Consider the following 23,173-nt stretch of genomic DNA (forward strand, 5'->3'; position numbering starts at 1 on the left):
AATAGAAGCGGCTGGAGGTACCGGGGGCGAAGCCCGCCCCGGCCCGGAGGCCGAGTTAAAAAAAATAATAATCCCCGTTCAGTCTCAATGGCGGGGTGCGGGCCGGCCCGGCGGCGATTGCGGCGGGCAGCAGGCCTCTTGGACAGGTTGACAGATAAAAAAATAATAATTCCCGTGCAGTCTCAATGGCGGGGTGCGGGCCGGGGAATAGGCCTCTTGGCCGGGGTGAATAGTGTTGGAACACGGCCCGCGGAAATAGTAGCGGCTGGAGGTACCGGGGGCGATGCCCGCCCCGGCCCGGCGGCCAAGTTAAAAAAATAAATAATCCCGTTCAGTCTCAATGGCAGGGTGCGGGCCGGCCCGGCGGCGATTGCGGCGGGCAGCAGGCCTCTTGGACAGGTTGAGAGATAAAAAAATAATAATTCCCATGCAGTCTCAATGGCGGGGTGCGGGCCGGGGAATAGGCCTCTTGGCCGGGGTGAATATGTTGGAACGCGGCGCGCGTAAATAGAAGCGGCTGGAGGTACCGGGAGCGAAGCCCGCCCCGGCCCGGAGGCCGAGTTAAAAAAAATAATAATCCCCGTTCAGTCTCAATGGCGGGGTGCGGGCCGGCCCGGCGGCGAGTGCGGCGGGCAGCAGGCCTCTTGGACAGGTTGAGAGATAAAAAAATAATAATTCCCGTGCAGTCTCAATGGCGGGGTGCGGGCCGGGGAATAGGCCTCTTGGCCGGGGTGAATATGTTGGAACGCAGCGCGCGTAAATAGAAGCGGCTGGAGGTACCGGGGGCGAAGCCCGCCCCGGCCCGGAGGCCGAGTTAAAAAAAATAATAATCCCCGTTCAGTCTCAATGGCGGGGTGCGGGCCGGCCCGGCGGCGAGTGCGGCGGGCAGCAGGCCTCTTGGACAGGTTGAGAGATAAAAAAATAATAATTCCCGTGCAGTCTCAATGGCGGGGTGCGGGCCGGGGAATAGGCCTCTTGGCCGGGGTGAATAGTGTTGGAACACGGCCCGCGGAAATAGTAGCGGCTGGAGGTACCGGGGGCGATGCCCGCCCCGGCCCGGCGGCCAAGTTAAAAAAATAAATAATCCCCGTTCAGTCTCAATGGCAGGGTGCGGGCCGGCCCGGCGGCGATTGCGGCGGGCAGCAGGCCTCTTGGACAGGTTGAGAGATAAAAAAATAATAATTCCCGTTCAGTCTCAATGGCAGGGTGCGGGCCGGCCCGGCGGCAATTGCGGCGGGCAGCAGGCCTCTTGGACAGGTTGAGAGATAAAAAAATAATAATTCCCATGCAGTCTCAATGGCGGGGTGCGGGCCGGGGAATAGGCCTCTTGGCCGGGGTGAATATGTTGGAACGCGGCGCGTAAATAGAAGCGGCTGGAGGTACCGGGGGCGAAGCCCGCCCCGGCCCGGAGGCCGAGTTAAAAAAAATAATAATCCCCGTTCAGTCTCAATGGCGGGGTGCGGGCCGGCCCGGCGGCGAGTGCGGCGGGCAGCAGGCCTCTTGGACAGGTTGAGAGATAAAAAAAATAATAATTCCCGTGCAGTCTCAATGGCGGGGTGCGGGCCGGGAAATAGGCCTCTTGGCCGGGGTGAATAGTGTTGGAACACGGCCCGCGGAAATAGTAGCGGCTGGAGGTACCGGGGGCGATGCCCGCCCCTCAGTCTCAATGGCAGGGTGCGGGCCGGCCCGGCGGCGATTGCGGCGGGCAGCAGGCCTCTTGGACAGGTTGAGAGATAAAAAAATAATAATTCCCATGCAGCCTCAATGGCGGGGTGCGGGCCGGGGAATAGGCCTCTTGGCCGGGGTGAATATGTTGGAACGCGGCGCGCGTAAATAGAAGCGGCTGGAGGTACCGGGGGCGAAGCCCGCCCCGGCCCGGAGGCCGAGTTAAAAAAAATAATAATCCCCGTTCAGTCTCAATGGCGGGGTGCGGGCCGGCCCGGCGGCGAGTGCGGCGGGCAGCAGGCCTCTAGGACAGGTTGAGAGATAAAAAAATAATAATTCCCGTGCAGCCTCAATGGCGGGGTGCGGGCCGGGGAATAGGCCTCTTGGCCGGGGTGAATATGTTGGAACGCGGCGCGCGTAAATAGAAGCGGCTGGAGGTACCGGGGGCGAAGCCCGCCCCGGCCCGGAGGCCGAGTTAAAAAAAATAATAATCCCCGTTCAGTCTCAATGGCGGGGTGCGGGCCGGCCCGGCGGCGATTGCGGCGGGCAGCAGGCCTCTTGGACAGGTTGACAGATAAAAAAATAATAATTCCCGTGCAGTCTCAATGGCGGGGTGCGGGCCGGGGAATAGGCCTCTTGGCCGGGGTGAATAGTGTTGGAACACGGCCCGCGGAAATAGTAGCGGCTGGAGGTACCGGGGGCGATGCCCGCCCCGGCCCGGCGGCCAAGTTAAAAAAATAAATAATCCCGTTCAGTCTCAATGGCAGGGTGCGGGCCGGCCCGGCGGCGATTGCGGCGGGCAGCAGGCCTCTTGGACAGGTTGAGAGATAAAAAAATAATAATTCCCATGCAGTCTCAATGGCGGGGTGCGGGCCGGGGAATAGGCCTCTTGGCCGGGGTGAATATGTTGGAACGCGGCGCGCGTAAATAGAAGCGGCTGGAGGTACCGGGGGCGAAGCCCGCCCCGGCCCGGAGGCCGAGTTAAAAAAAATAATAATCCCCGTTCAGTCTCAATGGCGGGGTGCGGGCCGGCCGGCGGCGATTGCGGCGGGCAGCAGGCCTCTTGGACAGGTTGACAGATAAAAAAATAATAATTCCCGTGCAGTCTCAATGGCGGGGTGCGGGCCGGGGAATAGGCCTCTTGGCCGGGGTGAATAGTGTTGGAACACGGCCCGCGGAAATAGTAGCGGCTGGAGGTACCGGGGGCGATGCCCGCCCCGGCCCGGCGGCCAAGTTAAAAAAATAAATAATCCCGTTCAGTCTCAATGGCAGGGTGCGGGCCGGCCCGGCGGCGATTGCGGCGGGCAGCAGGCCTCTTGGACAGGTTGAGAGATAAAAAAATAATAATTCCCATGCAGTCTCAATGGCGGGGTGCGGGCCGGGGAATAGGCCTCTTGGCCGGGGTGAATATGTTGGAACGCGGCGCGCGTAAATAGAAGCGGCTGGAGGTACCGGGGGCGAAGCCCGCCCCGGCCCGGAGGCCGAGTTAAAAAAAATAATAATCCCCGTTCAGTCTCAATGGCGGGGTGCGGGCCGGCCCGGCGGCGAGTGCGGCGGGCAGCAGGCCTCTTGGACAGGTTGAGAGATAAAAAAATAATAATTCCCGTGCAGTCTCAATGGCGGGGTGCGGGCCGGGGAATAGGCCTCTTGGCCGGGGTGAATATGTTGGAACGCGGCGCGCGTAAATAGAAGCGGCTGGAGGTACCGGGGGCGAAGCCCGCCCCGGCCCGGAGGCCGAGTTAAAAAAAATAATAATCCCCGTTCAGTCTCAATGGCGGGGTGCGGGCCGGCCCGGCGGCGAGTGCGGCGGGCAGCAGGCCTCTTGGACAGGTTGAGAGATAAAAAAATAATAATTCCCGTGCAGTCTCAATGGCGGGGTGCGGGCCGGGGAATAGGCCTCTTGGCCGGGGTGAATAGTGTTGGAACACGGCCCGCGGAAATAGTAGCGGCTGGAGGTACCGGGGGCGATGCCCGCCCCGGCCCGGCGGCCAAGTTAAAAAAATAAATAATCCCCGTTCAGTCTCAATGGCAGGGTGCGGGCCGGCCCGGCGGCGATTGCGGCGGGCAGCAGGCCTCTTGGACAGGTTGAGAGATAAAAAAATAATAATTCCCGTTCAGTCTCAATGGCAGGGTGCGGGCCGGCCCGGCGGCAATTGCGGCGGGCAGCAGGCCTCTTGGACAGGTTGAGAGATAAAAAAATAATAATTCCCATGCAGTCTCAATGGCGGGGTGCGGGCCGGGGAATAGGCCTCTTGGCCGGGGTGAATATGTTGGAACGCGGCGCGCGTAAATAGAAGCGGCTGGAGGTACCGGGGGCGAAGCCCGCCCCGGCCCGGAGGCCGAGTTAAAAAAAATAATAATCCCCGTTCAGTCTCAATGGCGGGGTGCGGGCCGGCCCGGCGGCGAGTGCGGCGGGCAGCAGGCCTCTTGGACAGGTTGAGAGATAAAAAAATAATAATTCCCGTGCAGTCTCAATGGCGGGGTGCGGGCCGGGGAATAGGCCTCTTGGCCGGGGTGAATAGTGTTGGAACACGGCCCGCGGAAATAGTAGCGGCTGGAGGTACCGGGGGCGATGCCCGCCCCGGCCCGGCGGCCAAGTTAAAAAAATAAATAATCCCGTTCAGTCTCAATGGCAGGGTGCGGGCCGGCCCGGCGGCGATTGCGGCGGGCAGCAGGCCTCTTGGACAGGTTGAGAGATAAAAAAATAATAATTCCCATGCAGTCTCAATGGCGGGGTGCGGGCCGGGGAATAGGCCTCTTGGCCGGGGTGAATATGTTGGAACGCGGCGCGCGTAAATAGAAGCGGCTGGAGGTACCGGGGGCGAAGCCCGCCCCGGCCCGGAGGCCGAGTTAAAAAAAATAATAATCCCCGTTCAGTCTCAATGGCGGGGTGCGGGCCGGCCCGGCGGCGAGTGCGGCGGGCAGCAGGCCTCTTGGACAGGTTGAGAGATAAAAAAATAATAATTCCCGTGCAGTCTCAATGGCGGGGTGCGGGCCGGGGAATAGGCCTCTTGGCCGGGGTGAATATGTTGGAACGCGGCGCGCGTAAATAGAAGCGGCTGGAGGTACCGGGGCGAAGCCCGCCCCGGCCCGGAGGCCGAGTTAAAAAAAATAATAATCCCCGTTCAGTCTCAATGGCGGGGTGCGGGCCGGCCCGGCGGCGAGTGCGGCGGGCAGCAGGCCTCTTGGACAGGTTGAGAGATAAAAAAATAATAATTCCCGTGCAGTCTCAATGGCGGGGTGCGGGCCGGGGAATAGGCCTCTTGGCCGGGGTGAATAGTGTTGGAACACGGCCCGCGGAAATAGTAGCGGCTGGAGGTACCGGGGGCGATGCCCGCCCGGGCCCGGCGGCCAAGTTAAAAAAATAAATAATCCCCGTTCAGTCTCAATGGCAGGGTGCGGGCCGGCCCGGCGGCGATTGCGGCGGGCAGCAGGCCTCTTGGACAGGTTGAGAGATAAAAAAATAATAATTCCCGTTCAGTCTCAATGGCACGGTGCGGGCCGGCCCGGCGGCAATTGCGGCGGGCAGCAGGCCTCTTGGACAGGTTGAGAGATAAAAAAATAATAATTCCCATGCAGTCTCAATGGCGGGGTGCGGGCCGGGGAATAGGCCTCTTGGCCGGGGTGAATATGTTGGAACGCGGCGCGCGTAAATAGAAGCGGCTGGAGGTACCGGGGGCGAAGCCCGCCCCGGCCCGGAGGCCGAGTTAAAAAAAATAATAATCCCCGTTCAGTCTCAATGGCGGGGTGCGGGCCGGCCCGGCGGCGAGTGCGGCGGGCAGCAGGCCTCTAGGACAGGTTGAGAGATAAAAAAATAATAATTCCCGTGCAGCCTCAATGGCGGGGTGCGGGCCGGGGAATAGGCCTCTTGGCCGGGGTGAATATGTTGGAACGCGGCGCGCGTAAATAGAAGCGGCTGGAGGTACCGGGGGCGAAGCCCGCCCCGGCCCGGAGGCCGAGTTAAAAAAAATAATAATCCCCGTTCAGTCTCAATGGCGGGGTGCGGGCCGGCCCGGCGGCGATTGCGGCGGGCAGCAGGCCTCTTGGACAGGTTGACAGATAAAAAAATAATAATTCCCGTGCAGTCTCAATGGCGGGGTGCGGGCCGGGGAATAGGCCTCTTGGCCGGGGTGAATAGTGTTGGAACACGGCCCGCGGAAATAGTAGCGGCTGGAGGTACCGGGGGCGATGCCCGCCCCGGCCCGGCGGCCAAGTTAAAAAAATAAATAATCCCGTTCAGTCTCAATGGCAGGGTGCGGGCCGGCCCGGCGGCGATTGCGGCGGGCAGCAGGCCTCTTGGACAGGTTGAGAGATAAAAAAATAATAATTCCCATGCAGTCTCAATGGCGGGGTGCGGGCCGGGGAATAGGCCTCTTGGCCGGGGTGAATATGTTGGAACGCGGCGCGCGTAAATAGAAGCGGCTGGAGGTACCGGGGGCGAAGCCCGCCCCGGCCCGGAGGCCGAGTTAAAAAAAATAATAATCCCCGTTCAGTCTCAATGGCGGGGTGCGGGCCGGCCCGGCGGCGAGTGCGGCGGGCAGCAGGCCTCTTGGACAGGTTGAGAGATAAAAAAATAATAATTCCCGTGCAGTCTCAATGGCGGGGTGCGGGCCGGGGAATAGGCCTCTTGGCCGGGGTGAATAGTGTTGGAACACGGCCCGCGGAAATAGTAGCGGCTGGAGGTACCGGGGGCGATGCCCGCCCGGGCCCGGCGGCCAAGTTAAAAAAATAAATAATCCCCGTTCAGTCTCAATGGCAGGGTGCGGGCCGGCCCGGCGGCGATTGCGGCGGGCAGCAGGCCTCTTGGACAGGTTGAGAGATAAAAAAATAATAATTCCCGTTCAGTCTCAATGGCAGGGTGCGGGCCGGCCCGGCGGCAATTGCGGCGGGCAGCAGGCCTCTTGGACAGGTTGAGAGATAAAAAAATAATAATTCCCATGCAGTCTCAATGGCGGGGTGCGGGCCGGGGAATAGGCCTCTTGGCCGGGGTGAATATGTTGGAACGCGGCGCGCGTAAATAGAAGCGGCTGGAGGTACCGGGGGCGAAGCCCGCCCCGGCCCGGAGGCCGAGTTAAAAAAAATAATAATCCCCGTTCAGTCTCAATGGCGGGGTACGGGCCGGCCCGGCGGCGAGTGCGGCGGGCAGCAGGCCTCTTGGACAGGTTGAGAGATAAAAAAATAATAATTCCCGTGCAGTCTCAATGGCGGGGTGCGGGCCGGGGAATAGGCCTCTTGGCCGGGGTGAATATGTTGGAACGCGGCGCGCGTAAATAGAAGCGGCTGGAGGTACCGGGGGCGAAGCCCGCCCCGGCCCGGAGGCCGAGTTAAAAAAAATAATAATCCCCGTTCAGTCTCAATGGCGGGGTGCGGGCCGGCCCGGCGGCGATTGCGGCGGGCAGCAGGCCTCTTGGACAGGTTGACAGATAAAAAAATAATAATTCCCGTGCAGTCTCAATGGCGGGGTGCGGGCCGGGGAATAGGCCTCTTGGCCGGGGTGAATAGTGTTGGAACACGGCCCGCGGAAATAGTAGCGGCTGGAGGTACCGGGGGCGATGCCCGCCCCGGCCCGGCGGCCAAGTTAAAAAAATAAATAATCCCGTTCAGTCTCAATGGCAGGGTGCGGGCCGGCCCGGCGGCGATTGCGGCGGGCAGCAGGCCTCTTGGACAGGTTGAGAGATAAAAAAATAATAATTCCCATGCAGTCTCAATGGCGGGGTGCGGGCCGGGGAATAGGCCTCTTGGCCGGGGTGAATATGTTGGAACGCGGCGCGCGTAAATAGAAGCGGCTGGAGGTACCGGGGGCGAAGCCCGCCCCGGCCCGGAGGCCGAGTTAAAAAAAATAATAATCCCCGTTCAGTCTCAATGGCGGGGTGCGGGCCGGCCCGGCGGCGAGTGCGGCGGGCAGCAGGCCTCTTGGACAGGTTGAGAGATAAAAAAATAATAATTCCCGTGCAGTCTCAATGGCGGGGTGCGGGCCGGGGAATAGGCCTCTTGGCCGGGGTGAATATGTTGGAACGCAGCGCGCGTAAATAGAAGCGGCTGGAGGTACCGGGGGCGAAGCCCGCCCCGGCCCGGAGGCCGAGTTAAAAAAAATAATAATCCCCGTTCAGTCTCAATGGCGGGGTGCGGGCCGGCCCGGCGGCGAGTGCGGCGGGCAGCAGGCCTCTTGGACAGGTTGAGAGATAAAAAAATAATAATTCCCGTGCAGTCTCAATGGCGGGGTGCGGGCCGGGGAATAGGCCTCTTGGCCGGGGTGAATAGTGTTGGAACACGGCCCGCGGAAATAGTAGCGGCTGGAGGTACCGGGGGCGATGCCCGCCCCGGCCCGGCGGCCAAGTTAAAAAAATAAATAATCCCCGTTCAGTCTCAATGGCAGGGTGCGGGCCGGCCCGGCGGCGATTGCGGCGGGCAGCAGGCCTCTTGGACAGGTTGAGAGATAAAAAAATAATAATTCCCGTTCAGTCTCAATGGCAGGGTGCGGGCCGGCCCGGCGGCAATTGCGGCGGGCAGCAGGCCTCTTGGACAGGTTGAGAGATAAAAAAATAATAATTCCCATGCAGTCTCAATGGCGGGGTGCGGGCCGGGGAATAGGCCTCTTGGCCGGGGTGAATATGTTGGAACGCGGCGCGTAAATAGAAGCGGCTGGAGGTACCGGGGGCGAAGCCCGCCCCGGCCCGGAGGCCGAGTTAAAAAAAATAATAATCCCCGTTCAGTCTCAATGGCGGGGTGCGGGCCGGCCCGGCGGCGAGTGCGGCGGGCAGCAGGCCTCTTGGACAGGTTGAGAGATAAAAAAAATAATAATTCCCGTGCAGTCTCAATGGCGGGGTGCGGGCCGGGAAATAGGCCTCTTGGCCGGGGTGAATAGTGTTGGAACACGGCCCGCGGAAATAGTAGCGGCTGGAGGTACCGGGGGCGATGCCCGCCCCTCAGTCTCAATGACAGGGTGCGGGCCGGCCCGGCGGCGATTGCGGCGGGCAGCAGGCCTCTTGGACAGGTTGAGAGATAAAAAAATAATAATTCCCATGCAGCCTCAATGGCGGGGTGCGGGCCGGGGAATAGGCCTCTTGGCCGGGGTGAATATGTTGGAACGCGGCGCGCGTAAATAGAAGCGGCTGGAGGTACCGGGGGCGAAGCCCGCCCCGGCCCGGAGGCCGAGTTAAAAAAAATAATAATCCCCGTTCAGTCTCAATGGCGGGGTGCGGGCCGGCCCGGCGGCGAGTGCGGCGGGCAGCAGGCCTCTAGGACAGGTTGAGAGATAAAAAAATAATAATTCCCGTGCAGCCTCAATGGCGGGGTGCGGGCCGGGGAATAGGCCTCTTGGCCGGGGTGAATATGTTGGAACGCGGCGCGCGTAAATAGAAGCGGCTGGAGGTACCGGGGGCGAAGCCCGCCCCGGCCCGGAGGCCGAGTTAAAAAAAATAATAATCCCCGTTCAGTCTCAATGGCGGGGTGCGGGCCGGCCCGGCGGCGATTGCGGCGGGCAGCAGGCCTCTTGGACAGGTTGACAGATAAAAAAATAATAATTCCCGTGCAGTCTCAATGGCGGGGTGCGGGCCGGGGAATAGGCCTCTTGGCCGGGGTGAATAGTGTTGGAACACGGCCCGCGGAAATAGTAGCGGCTGGAGGTACCGGGGGCGATGCCCGCCCCGGCCCGGCGGCCAAGTTAAAAAAATAAATAATCCCGTTCAGTCTCAATGGCAGGGTGCGGGCCGGCCCGGCGGCGATTGCGGCGGGCAGCAGGCCTCTTGGACAGGTTGAGAGATAAAAAAATAATAATTCCCATGCAGTCTCAATGGCGGGGTGCGGGCCGGGGAATAGGCCTCTTGGCCGGGGTGAATATGTTGGAACGCGGCGCGCGTAAATAGAAGCGGCTGGAGGTACCGGGGGCGAAGCCCGCCCCGGCCCGGAGGCCGAGTTAAAAAAAATAATAATCCCCGTTCAGTCTCAATGGCGGGGTGCGGGCCGGCCGGCGGCGATTGCGGCGGGCAGCAGGCCTCTTGGACAGGTTGACAGATAAAAAAATAATAATTCCCGTGCAGTCTCAATGGCGGGGTGCGGGCCGGGGAATAGGCCTCTTGGCCGGGGTGAATATGTTGGAACGCGGCGCGCGTAAATAGAAGCGGCTGGAGGTACCGGGGGCGAAGCCCGCCCCGGCCCGGAGGCCGAGTTAAAAAAAATAATAATCCCCGTTCAGTCTCAATGGCGGGGTGCGGGCCGGCCCGGCGGCGAGTGCGGCGGGCAGCAGGCCTCTTGGACAGGTTGAGAGATAAAAAAATAATAATTCCCGTGCAGTCTCAATGGCGGGGTGCGGGCCGGGGAATAGGCCTCTTGGCCGGGGTGAATAGTGTTGGAACACGGCCCGCGGAAATAGTAGCGGCTGGAGGTACCGGGGGCGATGCCCGCCCCGGCCCGGCGGCCAAGTTAAAAAAATAAATAATCCCCGTTCAGTCTCAATGGCAGGGTGCGGGCCGGCCCGGCGGCGATTGCGGCGGGCAGCAGGCCTCTTGGACAGGTTGAGAGATAAAAAAATAATAATTCCCGTTCAGTCTCAATGGCAGGGTGCGGGCCGGCCCGGCGGCAATTGCGGCGGGCAGCAGGCCTCTTGGACAGGTTGAGAGATAAAAAAATAATAATTCCCATGCAGTCTCAATGGCGGGGTGCGGGCCGGGGAATAGGCCTCTTGGCCGGGGTGAATATGTTGGAACGCGGCGCGCGTAAATAGAAGCGGCTGGAGGTACCGGGGGCGAAGCCCGCCCCGGCCCGGAGGCCGAGTTAAAAAAAATAATAATCCCCGTTCAGTCTCAATGGCGGGGTGCGGGCCGGCCCGGCGGCGAGTGCGGCGGGCAGCAGGCCTCTTGGACAGGTTGAGAGATAAAATAATAATAATTCCCGTGCAGTCTCAATGGCGGGGTGCGGGCCGGGGAATAGGCCTCTTGGCCGGGGTGAATAGTGTTGGAACACGGCCCGCGGAAATAGTAGCGGCTGGAGGTACCGGGGGCGATGCCCGCCCCGGCCCGGCGGCCAAGTTAAAAAAATAAATAATCCCGTTCAGTCTCAATGGCAGGGTGCGGGCCGGCCCGGCGGCGATTGCGGCGGGCAGCAGGCCTCTTGGACAGGTTGAGAGATAAAAAAATAATAATTCCCATGCAGTCTCAATGGCGGGGTGCGGGCCGGGGAATAGGCCTCTTGGCCGGGGTGAATATGTTGGAACGCGGCGCGCGTAAATAGAAGCGGCTGGAGGTACCGGGGGCGAAGCCCGCCCCGGCCCGGAGGCCGAGTTAAAAAAAATAATAATCCCCGTTCAGTCTCAATGGCGGGGTGCGGGCCGGCCCGGCGGCGAGTGCGGCGGGCAGCAGGCCTCTTGGACAGGTTGAGAGATAAAAAAATAATAATTCCCGTGCAGTCTCAATGGCGGGGTGCGGGCCGGGGAATAGGCCTCTTGGCCGGGGTGAATATGTTGGAACGCGGCGCGCGTAAATAGAAGCGGCTGGAGGTACCGGGGCGAAGCCCGCCCCGGCCCGGAGGCCGAGTTAAAAAAAATAATAATCCCCGTTCAGTCTCAATGGCGGGGTGCGGGCCGGCCCGGCGGCGAGTGCGGCGGGCAGCAGGCCTCTTGGACAGGTTGAGAGATAAAAAAATAATAATTCCCGTGCAGTCTCAATGGCGGGGTGCGGGCCGGGGAATAGGCCTCTTGGCCGGGGTGAATAGTGTTGGAACACGGCCCGCGGAAATAGTAGCGGCTGGAGGTACCGGGGGCGATGCCCGCCCGGGCCCGGCGGCCAAGTTAAAAAAATAAATAATCCCCGTTCAGTCTCAATGGCAGGGTGCGGGCCGGCCCGGCGGCGATTGCGGCGGGCAGCAGGCCTCTTGGACAGGTTGAGAGATAAAAAAATAATAATTCCCGTTCAGTCTCAATGGCAGGGTGCGGGCCGGCCCGGCGGCAATTGCGGCGGGCAGCAGGCCTCTTGGACAGGTTGAGAGATAAAAAAATAATAATTCCCATGCAGTCTCAATGGCGGGGTGCGGGCCGGGGAATAGGCCTCTTGGCCGGGGTGAATATGTTGGAACGCGGCGCGCGTAAATAGAAGCGGCTGGAGGTACCGGGGGCGAAGCCCGCCCCGGCCCGGAGGCCGAGTTAAAAAAAATAATAATCCCCGTTCAGTCTCAATGGCGGGGTACGGGCCGGCCCGGCGGCGAGTGCGGCGGGCAGCAGGCCTCTTGGACAGGTTGAGAGATAAAAAAATAATAATTCCCGTGCAGTCTCAATGGCGGGGTGCGGGCCGGGGAATAGGCCTCTTGGCCGGGGTGAATATGTTGGAACGCGGCGCGCGTAAATAGAAGCGGCTGGAGGTACCGGGGGCGAAGCCCGCCCCGGCCCGGAGGCCGAGTTAAAAAAAATAATAATCCCCGTTCAGTCTCAATGGCGGGGTGCGGGCCGGCCCGGCGGCGATTGCGGCGGGCAGCAGGCCTCTTGGACAGGTTGAGAGATAAAAAAATAATAATTCCCGTGCAGTCTCAATGGCGGGGTGCGGGCCGGGGAATAGGCCTCTTGGCCGGGGTGAATAGTGTTGGAACACGGCCCGCGGAAATAGTAGCGGCTGGAGGTACCGGGGGCGATGCCCGCCCCGGCCCGGCGGCCAAGTTAAAAAAATAAATAATCCCGTTCAGTCTCAATGGCAGGGTGCGGGCCGGCCCGGCGGCGATTGCGGCGGGCAGCAGGCCTCTTGGACAGGTTGAGAGATAAAAAAATAATAATTCCCATGCAGTCTCAATGGCGGGGTGCGGGCCGGGGAATAGGCCTCTTGGCCGGGGTGAATATGTTGGAACGCGGCAGCGTAAATAGAAGCGGCTGGAGGTACCGGGGGCGAAGCCCGCCCCGGCCCGGAGGCCGAGTTAAAAAAAAATAATAATCCCCGTTCAGTCTCAATGGCGGGGTGCGGGCCGGCCCGGCGGCGAGTGCGGCGGGCAGCAGGCCTCTTGGACAGGTTGAGAGATAAAAAAATAATAATTCCCGTGCAGTCTCAATGGCGGGGTGCGGGCCGGGGAATAGGCCTCTTGGCCGGGGTGAATATGTTGGAACGCGGCGCGCGTAAATAGAAGCGGCTGGAGGTACCGGGGGCGAAGCCCGCCCCGGCCCGGAGGCCGAGTTAAAAAAAATAATAATCCCCGTTCAGTCTCAATGGCGGGGTGCGGGCCGGCCCGGCGGCGAGTGCGGCGGGCAGCAGGCCTCTTGGACAGGTTGAGAGATAAAAAAATAATAATTCCCGTGCAGTCTCAATGGCGGGGTGCGGGCCGGGGAATAGGCCTCTTGGCCGGGGTGAATAGTGTTGGAACACGGCCCGCGGAAATAGTAGCGGCTGGAGGTACCGGGGGCGATGCCCGCCCCGGCCCGGCGGCCAAGTTAAAAAAATAAATAATCCCCGTTCAGTCTCAATGGCAGGGTGCGGGCCGGCCCGGCGGCGATTGCGGCGGGCAGCAGGCCTCTTGGACAGGTTGAGAGATAAAAAAATAATAATTCCCGGGCAGTCTCAATGGCGGGGTGCGGGCCGGCCCGGCGGCGATTGCGGCGGGCAGCAGGCCTCTTGGACAGGTTGAGAGATAAAAAAATAATAATTCCCATGCAGTCTCAATGGCGGGGTGCGGGCCGGGGAATAGGCCTCTTGGCCGGGGTGAATATGTTGGAACGCGGCGCGCGTAAATAGAAGCGGCTGGAGGTACCGGGGGCGAAGCCCGCCCCGGCCCGGAGGCCGAGTTAAAAAAAATAATAATCCCCGTTCAGTCTCAATGGCAGGGTGCGGGCCGGCCCGGCGGCGATTGCGGCGGGCAGCAGGCCTCTTGGACAGGTTGAGAGATAAAAAAATAATAATTCCCGTTCAGTCTCAATGGCAGGGTGCGGGCCGGCCCGGCGGCAATTGCGGCGGGCAGCAGGCCTCTTGGACAGGTTGAGAGATAAAAAAATAATAATTCCCATGCAGTCTCAATGGCGGGGTGCGGGCCGGGGAATAGGCCTCTTGGCCGGGGTGAATATGTTGGAACGCGGCGCGTAAATAGAAGCGGCTGGAGGTACCGGGGGCGAAGCCCGCCCCGGCCCGGAGGCCGAGTTAAAAAAAATAATAATCCCCGTTCAGTCTCAATGGCGGGGTGCGGGCCGGCCCGGCGGCGAGTGCGGCGGGCAGCAGGCCTCTTGGACAGGTTGAGAGATAAAAAAAATAATAATTCCCGTGCAGTCTCAATGGCGGGGTGCGGGCCGGGAAATAGGCCTCTTGGCCGGGGTGAATAGTGTTGGAACACGGCCCGCGGAAATAGTAGCGGCTGGAGGTACCGGGGGCGATGCCCGCCCCGGCCCGGCGGCCAAGTTAAAAAAATAAATAATCCCGTTCAGTCTCAATGGCAGGGTGCGGGCCGGCCCGGCGGCGATTGCGGCGGGCAGCAGGCCTCTTGGACAGGTTGAGAGATAAAAAAATAATAATTCCCATGCAGCCTCAATGGCGGGGTGCGGGCCGGGGAATAGGCCTCTTGGCCGGGGTGAATATGTTGGAACGCGGCGCGCGTAAATAGAAGCGGCTGGAGGTACCGGGGGCGAAGCCCGCCCCGGCCCGGAGGCCGAGTTAAAAAAAATAATAATCCCCGTTCAGTCTCAATGGCGGGGTGCGGGCCGGCCCGGCGGCGAGTGCGGCGGGCAGCAGGCCTCTTGGACAGGTTGAGAGATAAAAAAATAATAATTCCCGTGCAGTCTCAATGGCGGGGTGCGGGCCGGGGAATAGGCCTCTTGGCCGGGGTGAATATGTTGGAACGCGGCGCGCGTAAATAGAAGCGGCTGGAGGTACCGGGGGCGAAGCCCGCCCCAGCCCGGAGGCCGAGTTAAAAAAAATAATAATCCCCGTTCAGTCTCAATGGCGGGGTGCGGGCCGGCCCGGCGGCGAGTGCGGCGGGCAGCAGGCCTCTTGGACAGGTTGAGAGATAAAAAAATAATAATTCCCGTGCAGTCTCAATGGCGGGGTGCGGGCCGGGGAATAGGCCTCTTGGCCGGGGTGAATAGTGTTGGAACACGGCCCGCGGAAATAGTAGCGGCTGGAGGTACCGGGGGCGATGCCCGCCCGGGCCCGGCGGCCAAGTTAAAAAAATAAATAATCCCCGTTCAGTCTCAATGGCAGGGTGCGGGCCGGCCCGGCGGCGATTGCGGCGGGCAGCAGGCCTCTTGGACAGGTTGAGAGATAAAAAAATAATAATTCCCGTTCAGTCTCAATGGCACGGTGCGGGCCGGCCCGGCGGCAATTGCGGCGGGCAGCAGGCCTCTTGGACAGGTTGAGAGATAAAAAAATAATAATTCCCATGCAGTCTCAATGGCGGGGTGCGGGCCGGGGAATAGGCCTCTTGGCCGGGGTGAATATGTTGGAACGCGGCGCGCGTAAATAGAAGCGGCTGGAGGTACCGGGGGCGAAGCCCGCCCCGGCCCGGAGGCCGAGTTAAAAAAATAAATAATCCCGTTCAGTCTCAATGGCAGGGTGCGGGCCGGCCCGGCGGCGATTGCGGCGGGCAGCAGGCCTCTTGGACAGGTTGAGAGATAAAAAAATAATAATCCCCGTTCAGTCTCAATGGCGGGGTGCGGGCCGGCCCGGCGGCGAGTGCGGCGGGCAGCAGGCCTCTAGGACAGGTTGAGAGATAAAAAAATAATAATTCCCGTGCAGCCTCAATGGCGGGGTGCGGGCCGGGGAATAGGCCTCTTGGCCGGGGTGAATATGTTGGAACGCGGCGCGCGTAAATAGAAGCGGCTGGAGGTACCGGGGGCGAAGCCCGCCCCGGCCCGGAGGCCGAGTTAAAAAAAATAATAATCCCCGTTCAGTCTCAATGGCGGGGTGCGGGCCGGCCCGGCGGCGATTGCGGCGGGCAGCAGGCCTCTTGGACAGGTTGACAGATAAAAAAATAATAATTCCCGTGCAGTCTCAATGGCGGGGTGCGGGCCGGGGAATAGGCCTCTTGGCCGGGGTGAATAGTGTTGGAACACGGCCCGCGGAAATAGTAGCGGCTGGAGGTACCGGGGGCGATGCCCGCCCCGGCCCGGCGGCCAAGTTAAAAAAATAAATAATCCCGTTCAGTCTCAATGGCAGGGTGCGGGCCGGCCCGGCGGCGATTGCGGCGGGCAGCAGGCCTCTTGGACAGGTTGAGAGATAAAAAAATAATAATTCCCATGCAGTCTCAATGGCGGGGTGCGGGCCGGGGAATAGGCCTCTTGGCCGGGGTGAATATGTTGGAACGCGGCGCGCGTAAATAGAAGCGGCTGGAGGTACCGGGGGCGAAGCCCGCCCCGGCCCGGAGGCCGAGTTAAAAAAAATAATAATCCCCGTTCAGTCTCAATGGCGGGGTGCGGGCCGGCCCGGCGGCGATTGCGGCGGGCAGCAGGCCTCTTGGACAGGTTGACAGATAAAAAAATAATAATTCCCGTGCAGTCTCAATGGCGGGGTGCGGGCCGGGGAATAGGCCTCTTGGCCGGGGTGAATAGTGTTGGAACACGGCCCGCGGAAATAGTAGCGGCTGGAGGTACCGGGGGCGATGCCCGCCCCGGCCCGGCGGCCAAGTTAAAAAAATAAATAATCCCGTTCAGTCTCAATGGCAGGGTGCGGGCCGGCCCGGCGGCGATTGCGGCGGGCAGCAGGCCTCTTGGACAGGTTGAGAGATAAAAAAATAATAATTCCCATGCAGTCTCAATGGCGGGGTGCGGGCCGGGGAATAGGCCTCTTGGCCGGGGTGAATATGTTGGAACGCGGCGCGCGTAAATAGAAGCGGCTGGAGGTACCGGGGGCGAAGCCCGCCCCGGCCCGGAGGCCGAGTTAAAAAAAATAATAATCCCCGTTCAGTCTCAATGGCGGGGTGCGGGCCGGCCCGGCGGCGAGTGCGGCGGGCAGCAGGCCTCTTGGACAGGTTGAGAGATAAAAAAATAATAATTCCCGTGCAGTCTCAATGGCGGGGTGCGGGCCGGGGAATAGGCCTCTTGGCCGGGGTGAATATGTTGGAACGCGGCGCGCGTAAATAGAAGCGGCTGGAGGTACCGGGGGCGAAGCCCGCCCCGGCCCGGAGGCCGAGTTAAAAAAAATAATAATCCCCGTTCAGTCTCAATGGCGGGGTGCGGGCCGGCCCGGCGGCGAGTGCGGCGGGCAGCAGGCCTCTTGGACAGGTTGAGAGATAAAAAAATAATAATTCCCGTGCAGTCTCAATGGCGGGGTGCGGGCCGGGGAATAGGCCTCTTGGCCGGGGTGAATAGTGTTGGAACACCTCCCGCGGAAATAGTAGCGGCTGGAGGTACCGGGGGCGATGCCCGCCCCGGCCCGGCGGCCAAGTTAAAAAAATAAATAATCCCCGTTCAGTCTCAATGGCAGGGTGCGGGCCGGCCCGGCGGCGATTGCGGCGGGCAGCAGGCCTCTTGGACAGGTTGAGAGATAAAAAAATAATAATTCCCGTTCAGTCTCAATGGCAGGGTGCGGGCCGGCCCGGCGGCAATTGCGGCGGGCAGCAGGCCTCTTGGACAGGTTGAGAGATAAAAAAATAATAATTCCCGTTCAGTCTCAATGGCAGGGTGCGGGCCGGCCCGGCGGCAATTGCGGCGGGCAGCAGGCCTCTTGGACAGGTTGAGAGATAAAAAAATAATAATTCCCGTGCAGTCTCAATGGCGGGGTGCGGGCCGGGGAATAGGCCTCTTGGCCGGGGTGAATAGTGTTGGAACACGGCCCGCGGAAATAGTAGCGGCTGGAGGTACCGGGGGCGATGCCCGCCCCGGCCCGGCGGCCAAGTTAAAAAAATAAATAATCCCGTTCAGTCTCAATGGCAGGGTGCGGGCCAGCCCGGCGGCGATTGCGGCGGGCAGCAGGCCTCTTGGACAGGTTGAGAGATAAAAAAATAATAATTCCCATGCAGTCTCAATGGCGGGGTGCGGGCCGGGGAATAGGCCTCTTGGCCGGGGTGAATATGTTGGAACGCGGCGCGCGTAAATAGAAGCGGCTGGAGGTACCGGGGGCGAAGCCCGCCCCGGCCCGGAGGCCGAGTTAAAAAAAATAATAATCCCCGTTCAGTCTCAATGGCGGGGTGCGGGCCGGCCCGGCGGCGAGTGCGGCGGGCAGCAGGCCTCTTGGACAGGTTGAGAGATAAAAAAATAATAATTCCCGTGCAGTCTCAATGGCGGGGTGCGGGCCGGGGAATAGGCCTCTTGGCCGGGGTGAATATGTTGGAACGCGGCGCGCGTAAATAGAAGCGGCTGGAGGTACCGGGGCGAAGCCCGCCCCGGCCCGGAGGCCGAGTTAAAAAAAATAATAATCCCCGTTCAGTCTCAATGGCGGGGTGCGGGCCGGCCCGGCGGCGAGTGCGGCGGGCAGCAGGCCTCTTGGACAGGTTGAGAGATAAAAAAATAATAATTCCCGTGCAGTCTCAATGGCGGGGTGCGGGCCGGGGAATAGGCCTCTTGGCCGGGGTGAATAGTGTTGGAACACGGCCCGCGGAAATAGTAGCGGCTGGAGGTACCGGGGGCGATGCCCGCCCGGGCCCGGCGGCCAAGTTAAAAAAATAAATAATCCCCGTTCAGTCTCAATGGCAGGGTGCGGGCCGGCCCGGCGGCGATTGCGGCGGGCAGCAGGCCTCTTGGACAGGTTGAGAGATAAAAAAATAATAATTCCCGTTCAATCTCAATGGCACGGTGCGGGCCGGCCCGGCGGCAATTGCGGCGGGCAGCAGGCCTCTTGGACAGGTTGAGAGATAAAAAAATAATAATTCCCATGCAGTCTCAATGGCGGGGTGCGGGCCGGGGAATAGGCCTCTTGGCCGGGGTGAATATGTTGGAACGCGGCGCGCGTAAATAGAAGCGGCTGGAGGTACCGGGGGCGAAGCCCGCCCCGGCCCGGAGGCCGAGTTAAAAAAAATAATAATCCCCGTTCAGTCTCAATGGCGGGGTGCGGGCCGGCCCGGCGGCGAGTGCGGCGGGCAGCAGGCCTCTAGGACAGGTTGAGAGATAAAAAAATAATAATTCCCGTGCAGCCTCAATGGCGGGGTGCGGGCCGGGGAATAGGCCTCTTGGCCGGGGTGAATATGTTGGAACGCGGCGCGCGTAAATAGAAGCGGCTGGAGGTACCGGGGGCGAAGCCCGCCCCGGCCCGGAGGCCGAGTTAAAAAAAATAATAATCCCCGTTCAGTCTCAATGGCGGGGTGCGGGCCGGCCCGGCGGCGATTGCGGCGGGCAGCAGGCCTCTTGGACAGGTTGACAGATAAAAAAATAATAATTCCCGTGCAGTCTCAATGGCGGGGTGCGGGCCGGGGAATAGGCCTCTTGGCCGGGGTGAATAGTGTTGGAACACGGCCCGCGGAAATAGTAGCGGCTGGAGGTACCGGGGGCGATGCCCGCCCCGGCCCGGCGGCCAAGTTAAAAAAATAAATAATCCCGTTCAGTCTCAATGGCAGGGTGCGGGCCGGCCCGGCGGCGATTGCGGCGGGCAGCAGGCCTCTTGGACAGGTTGAGAGATAAAAAAATAATAATTCCCATGCAGTCTCAATGGCGGGGTGCGGGCCGGGGAATAGGCCTCTTGGCCGGGGTGAATATGTTGGAACGCGGCGCGCGTAAATAGAAGCGGCTGGAGGTACCGGGGGCGAAGCCCGCCCCGGCCCGGAGGCCGAGTTAAAAAAAATAATAATCCCCGTTCAGTCTCAATGGCGGGGTGCGGGCCGGCCCGGCGGCGAGTGCGGCGGGCAGCAGGCCTCTTGGACAGGTTGAGAGATAAAAAAATAATAATTCCCGTGCAGTCTCAATGGCGGGGTGCGGGCCGGGGAATAGGCCTCTTGGCCGGGGTGAATATGTTGGAACGCGGCGCGCGTAAATAGAAGCGGCTGGAGGTACCGGGGGCGAAGCCCGCCCCGGCCCGGAGGCCGAGTTAAAAAAAATAATAATCCCCGTTCAGTCTCAATGGCGGGGTGCGGGCCGGCCCGGCGGCGAGTGCGGCGGGCAGCAGGCCTCTTGGACAGGTTGAGAGATAAAAAAATAATAATTCCCGTGCAGTCTCAATGGCGGGGTGCGGGCCGGGGAATAGGCCTCTTGGCCGGGGTGAATAGTGTTGGAACACGGCCCGCGGAAATAGTAGCGGCTGGAGGTACCGGGGGCGATGCCCGCCCGGGCCCGGCGGCCAAGTTAAAAAAATAAATAATCCCCGTTCAGTCTCAATGGCAGGGTGCGGGCTTGCCCGGCGGCGATTGCGGCGGGCAGCAGGCCTCTTGGACAGGTTGAGAGATAAAAAAATAATAATTCCCGTTCAGTCTCAATGGCAGGGTGCGGGCCGGCCCGGCGGCAATTGCGGCGGGCAGCAGGCCTCTTGGACAGGTTGAGAGATAAAAAAATAATAATTCCCATGCAGTCTCAATGGCGGGGTGCGGGCCGGGGAATAGGCCTCTTGGCCGGGGTGAATATGTTGGAACGCGGCGCGCGTAAATAGAAGCGGCTGGAGGTACCGGAGGCGAAGACCGCCCCGGCCCGGAGGCCGAGTTAAAAAAAATAATAATCCCCGTTCAGTCTCAATGGCGGGGTACGGGCCGGCCCGGCGGCGAGTGCGGCGGGCAGCAGGCCTCTTGGACAGGTTGAGAGATAAAAAAATAATAATTCCCGTGCAGTCTCAATGGCGGGGTGCGGGCCGGGGAATAGGCCTCTTGGCCGGGGTGAATATGTTGGAACGCGGCGCGCGTAAATAGAAGCGGCTGGAGGTACCGGGGGCGAAGCCCGCCCCGGCCCGGAGGCCGAGTTAAAAAAAATAATAATCCCCGTTCAGTCTCAATGGCGGGGTGCGGGCCGGCCCGGCGGCGATTGCGGCGGGCAGCAGGCCTCTTGGACAGGTTGAGAGATAAAAAAATAATAATTCCCGTGCAGTCTCAATGGCGGGGTGCGGGCCGGGGAATAGGCCTCTTGGCCGGGGTGAATAGTGTTGGAACACGGCCCGCGGAAATAGTAGCGGCTGGAGGTACCGGGGGCGATGCCCGCCCCGGCCCGGCGGCCAAGTTAAAAAAATAAATAATCCCGTTCAGTCTCAATGGCAGGGTGCGGGCCGGCCCGGCGGCGATTGCGGCGGGCAGCAGGCCTCTTGGACAGGTTGAGAGATAAAAAAATAATAATTCCCATGCAGTCTCAATGGCGGGGTGCGGGCCGGGGAATAGGCCTCTTGGCCGGGGTGAATATGTTGGAACGCGGCAGCGTAAATAGAAGCGGCTGGAGGTACCGGGGGCGAAGCCCGCCCCGGCCCGGAGGCCGAGTTAAAAAAAAATAATAATCCCCGTTCAGTCTCAATGGCGGGGTGCGGGCCGGCCCGGCGGCGAGTGCGGCGGGCAGCAGGCCTCTTGGACAGGTTGAGAGATAAAAAAATAATAATTCCCGTGCAGTCTCAATGGCGGGGTGCGGGCCGGGGAATAGGCCTCTTGGCCGGGGTGAATATGTTGGAACGCGGCGCGCGTAAATAGAAGCGGCTGGAGGTACCGGGGGCGAAGCCCGCCCCGGCCCGGAGGCCGAGTTAAAAAAAATAATAATCCCCGTTCAGTCTCAATGGCGGGGTGCGGGCCGGCCCGGCGGCGAGTGCGGCGGGCAGCAGGCCTCTTGGACAGGTTGAGAGATAAAAAAATAATAATTCCCGTGCAGTCTCAATGGCGGGGTGCGGGCCGGGGAATAGGCCTCTTGGCCGGGGTGAATATGTTGGAACGCAGCGCGCGTAAATAGAAGCGGCTGGAGGTACCGGGGGCGAAGCCCGCCCCGGCCCGGAGGCCGAGTTAAAAAAAATAATAATCCCCGTTCAGTCTCAATGGCGGGGTGCGGGCCGGCCCGGCGGCGAGTGCGGCGGGCAGCAGGCCTCTTGGACAGGTTGAGAGATAAAAAAATAATAATTCCCGTGCAGTCTCAATGGCGGGGTGCGGGCCGGGGAATAGGCCTCTTGGCCGGGGTGAATAGTGTTGGAACACGGCCCGCGGAAATAGTAGCGGCTGGAGGTACCGGGGGCGATGCCCGCCCCGGCCCGGCGGCCAAGTTAAAAAAATAAATAATCCCCGTTCAGTCTCAATGGCAGGGTGCGGGCCGGCCCGGCGGCGATTGCGGCGGGCAGCAGGCCTCTTGGACAGGTTGAGAGATAAAAAAATAATAATTCCCGTTCAGTCTCAATGGCAGGGTGCGGGCCGGCCCGGCGGCAATTGCGGCGGGCAGCAGGCCTCTTGGACAGGTTGAGAGATAAAAAAATAATAATTCCCATGCAGTCTCAATGGCGGGGTGCGGGCCGGGGAATAGGCCTCTTGGCCGGGGTGAATATGTTGGAACGCGGCGCGTAAATAGAAGCGGCTGGAGGTACCGGGGGCGAAGCCCGCCCCGGCCCGGAGGCCGAGTTAAAAAAAATAATAATCCCCGTTCAGTCTCAATGGCGGGGTGCGGGCCGGCCCGGCGGCGAGTGCGGCGGGCAGCAGGCCTCTTGGACAGGTTGAGAGATAAAAAAAATAATAATTCCCGTGCAGTCTCAATGGCGGGGTGCGGGCCGGGAAATAGGCCTCTTGGCCGGGGTGAATAGTGTTGGAACACGGCCCGCGGAAATAGTAGCGGCTGGAGGTACCGGGGGCGATGCCCGCCCCTCAGTCTCAATGGCAGGGTGCGGGCCGGCCCGGCGGCGATTGCGGCGGGCAGCAGGCCTCTTGGACAGGTTGAGAGATAAAAAAATAATAATTCCCATGCAGCCTCAATGGCGGGGTGCGGGCCGGGGAATAGGCCTCTTGGCCGGGGTGAATATGTTGGAACGCGGCGCGCGTAAATAGAAGCGGCTGGAGGTACCGGGGGCGAAGCCCGCCCCGGCCCGGAGGCCGAGTTAAAAAAAATAATAATCCCCGTTCAGTCTCAATGGCGGGGTGCGGGCCGGCCCGGCGGCGAGTGCGGCGGGCAGCAGGCCTCTAGGACAGGTTGAGAGATAAAAAAATAATAATTCCCGTGCAGCCTCAATGGCGGGGTGCGGGCCGGGGAATAGGCCTCTTGGCCGGGGTGAATATGTTGGAACGCGGCGCGCGTAAATAGAAGCGGCTGGAGGTACCGGGGGCGAAGCCCGCCCCGGCCCGGAGGCCGAGTTAAAAAAAATAATAATCCCCGTTCAGTCTCAATGGCGGGGTGCGGGCCGGCCCGGCGGCGATTGCGGCGGGCAGCAGGCCTCTTGGACAGGTTGACAGATAAAAAAATAATAATTCCCGTGCAGTCTCAATGGCGGGGTGCGGGCCGGGGAATAGGCCTCTTGGCCGGGGTGAATAGTGTTGGAACACGGCCCGCGGAAATAGTAGCGGCTGGAGGTACCGGGGGCGATGCCCGCCCCGGCCCGGCGGCCAAGTTAAAAAAATAAATAATCCCGTTCAGTCTCAATGGCAGGGTGCGGGCCGGCCCGGCGGCGATTGCGGCGGGCAGCAGGCCTCTTGGACAGGTTGAGAGATAAAAAAATAATAATTCCCATGCAGTCTCAATGGCGGGGTGCGGGCCGGGGAA

This window comes from Hippocampus zosterae, chromosome 10, assembly GCF_025434085.1.
Source record: "Hippocampus zosterae strain Florida chromosome 10, ASM2543408v3, whole genome shotgun sequence".
NCBI classification, from domain to species: Eukaryota; Metazoa; Chordata; class Actinopteri; order Syngnathiformes; family Syngnathidae; genus Hippocampus; species Hippocampus zosterae.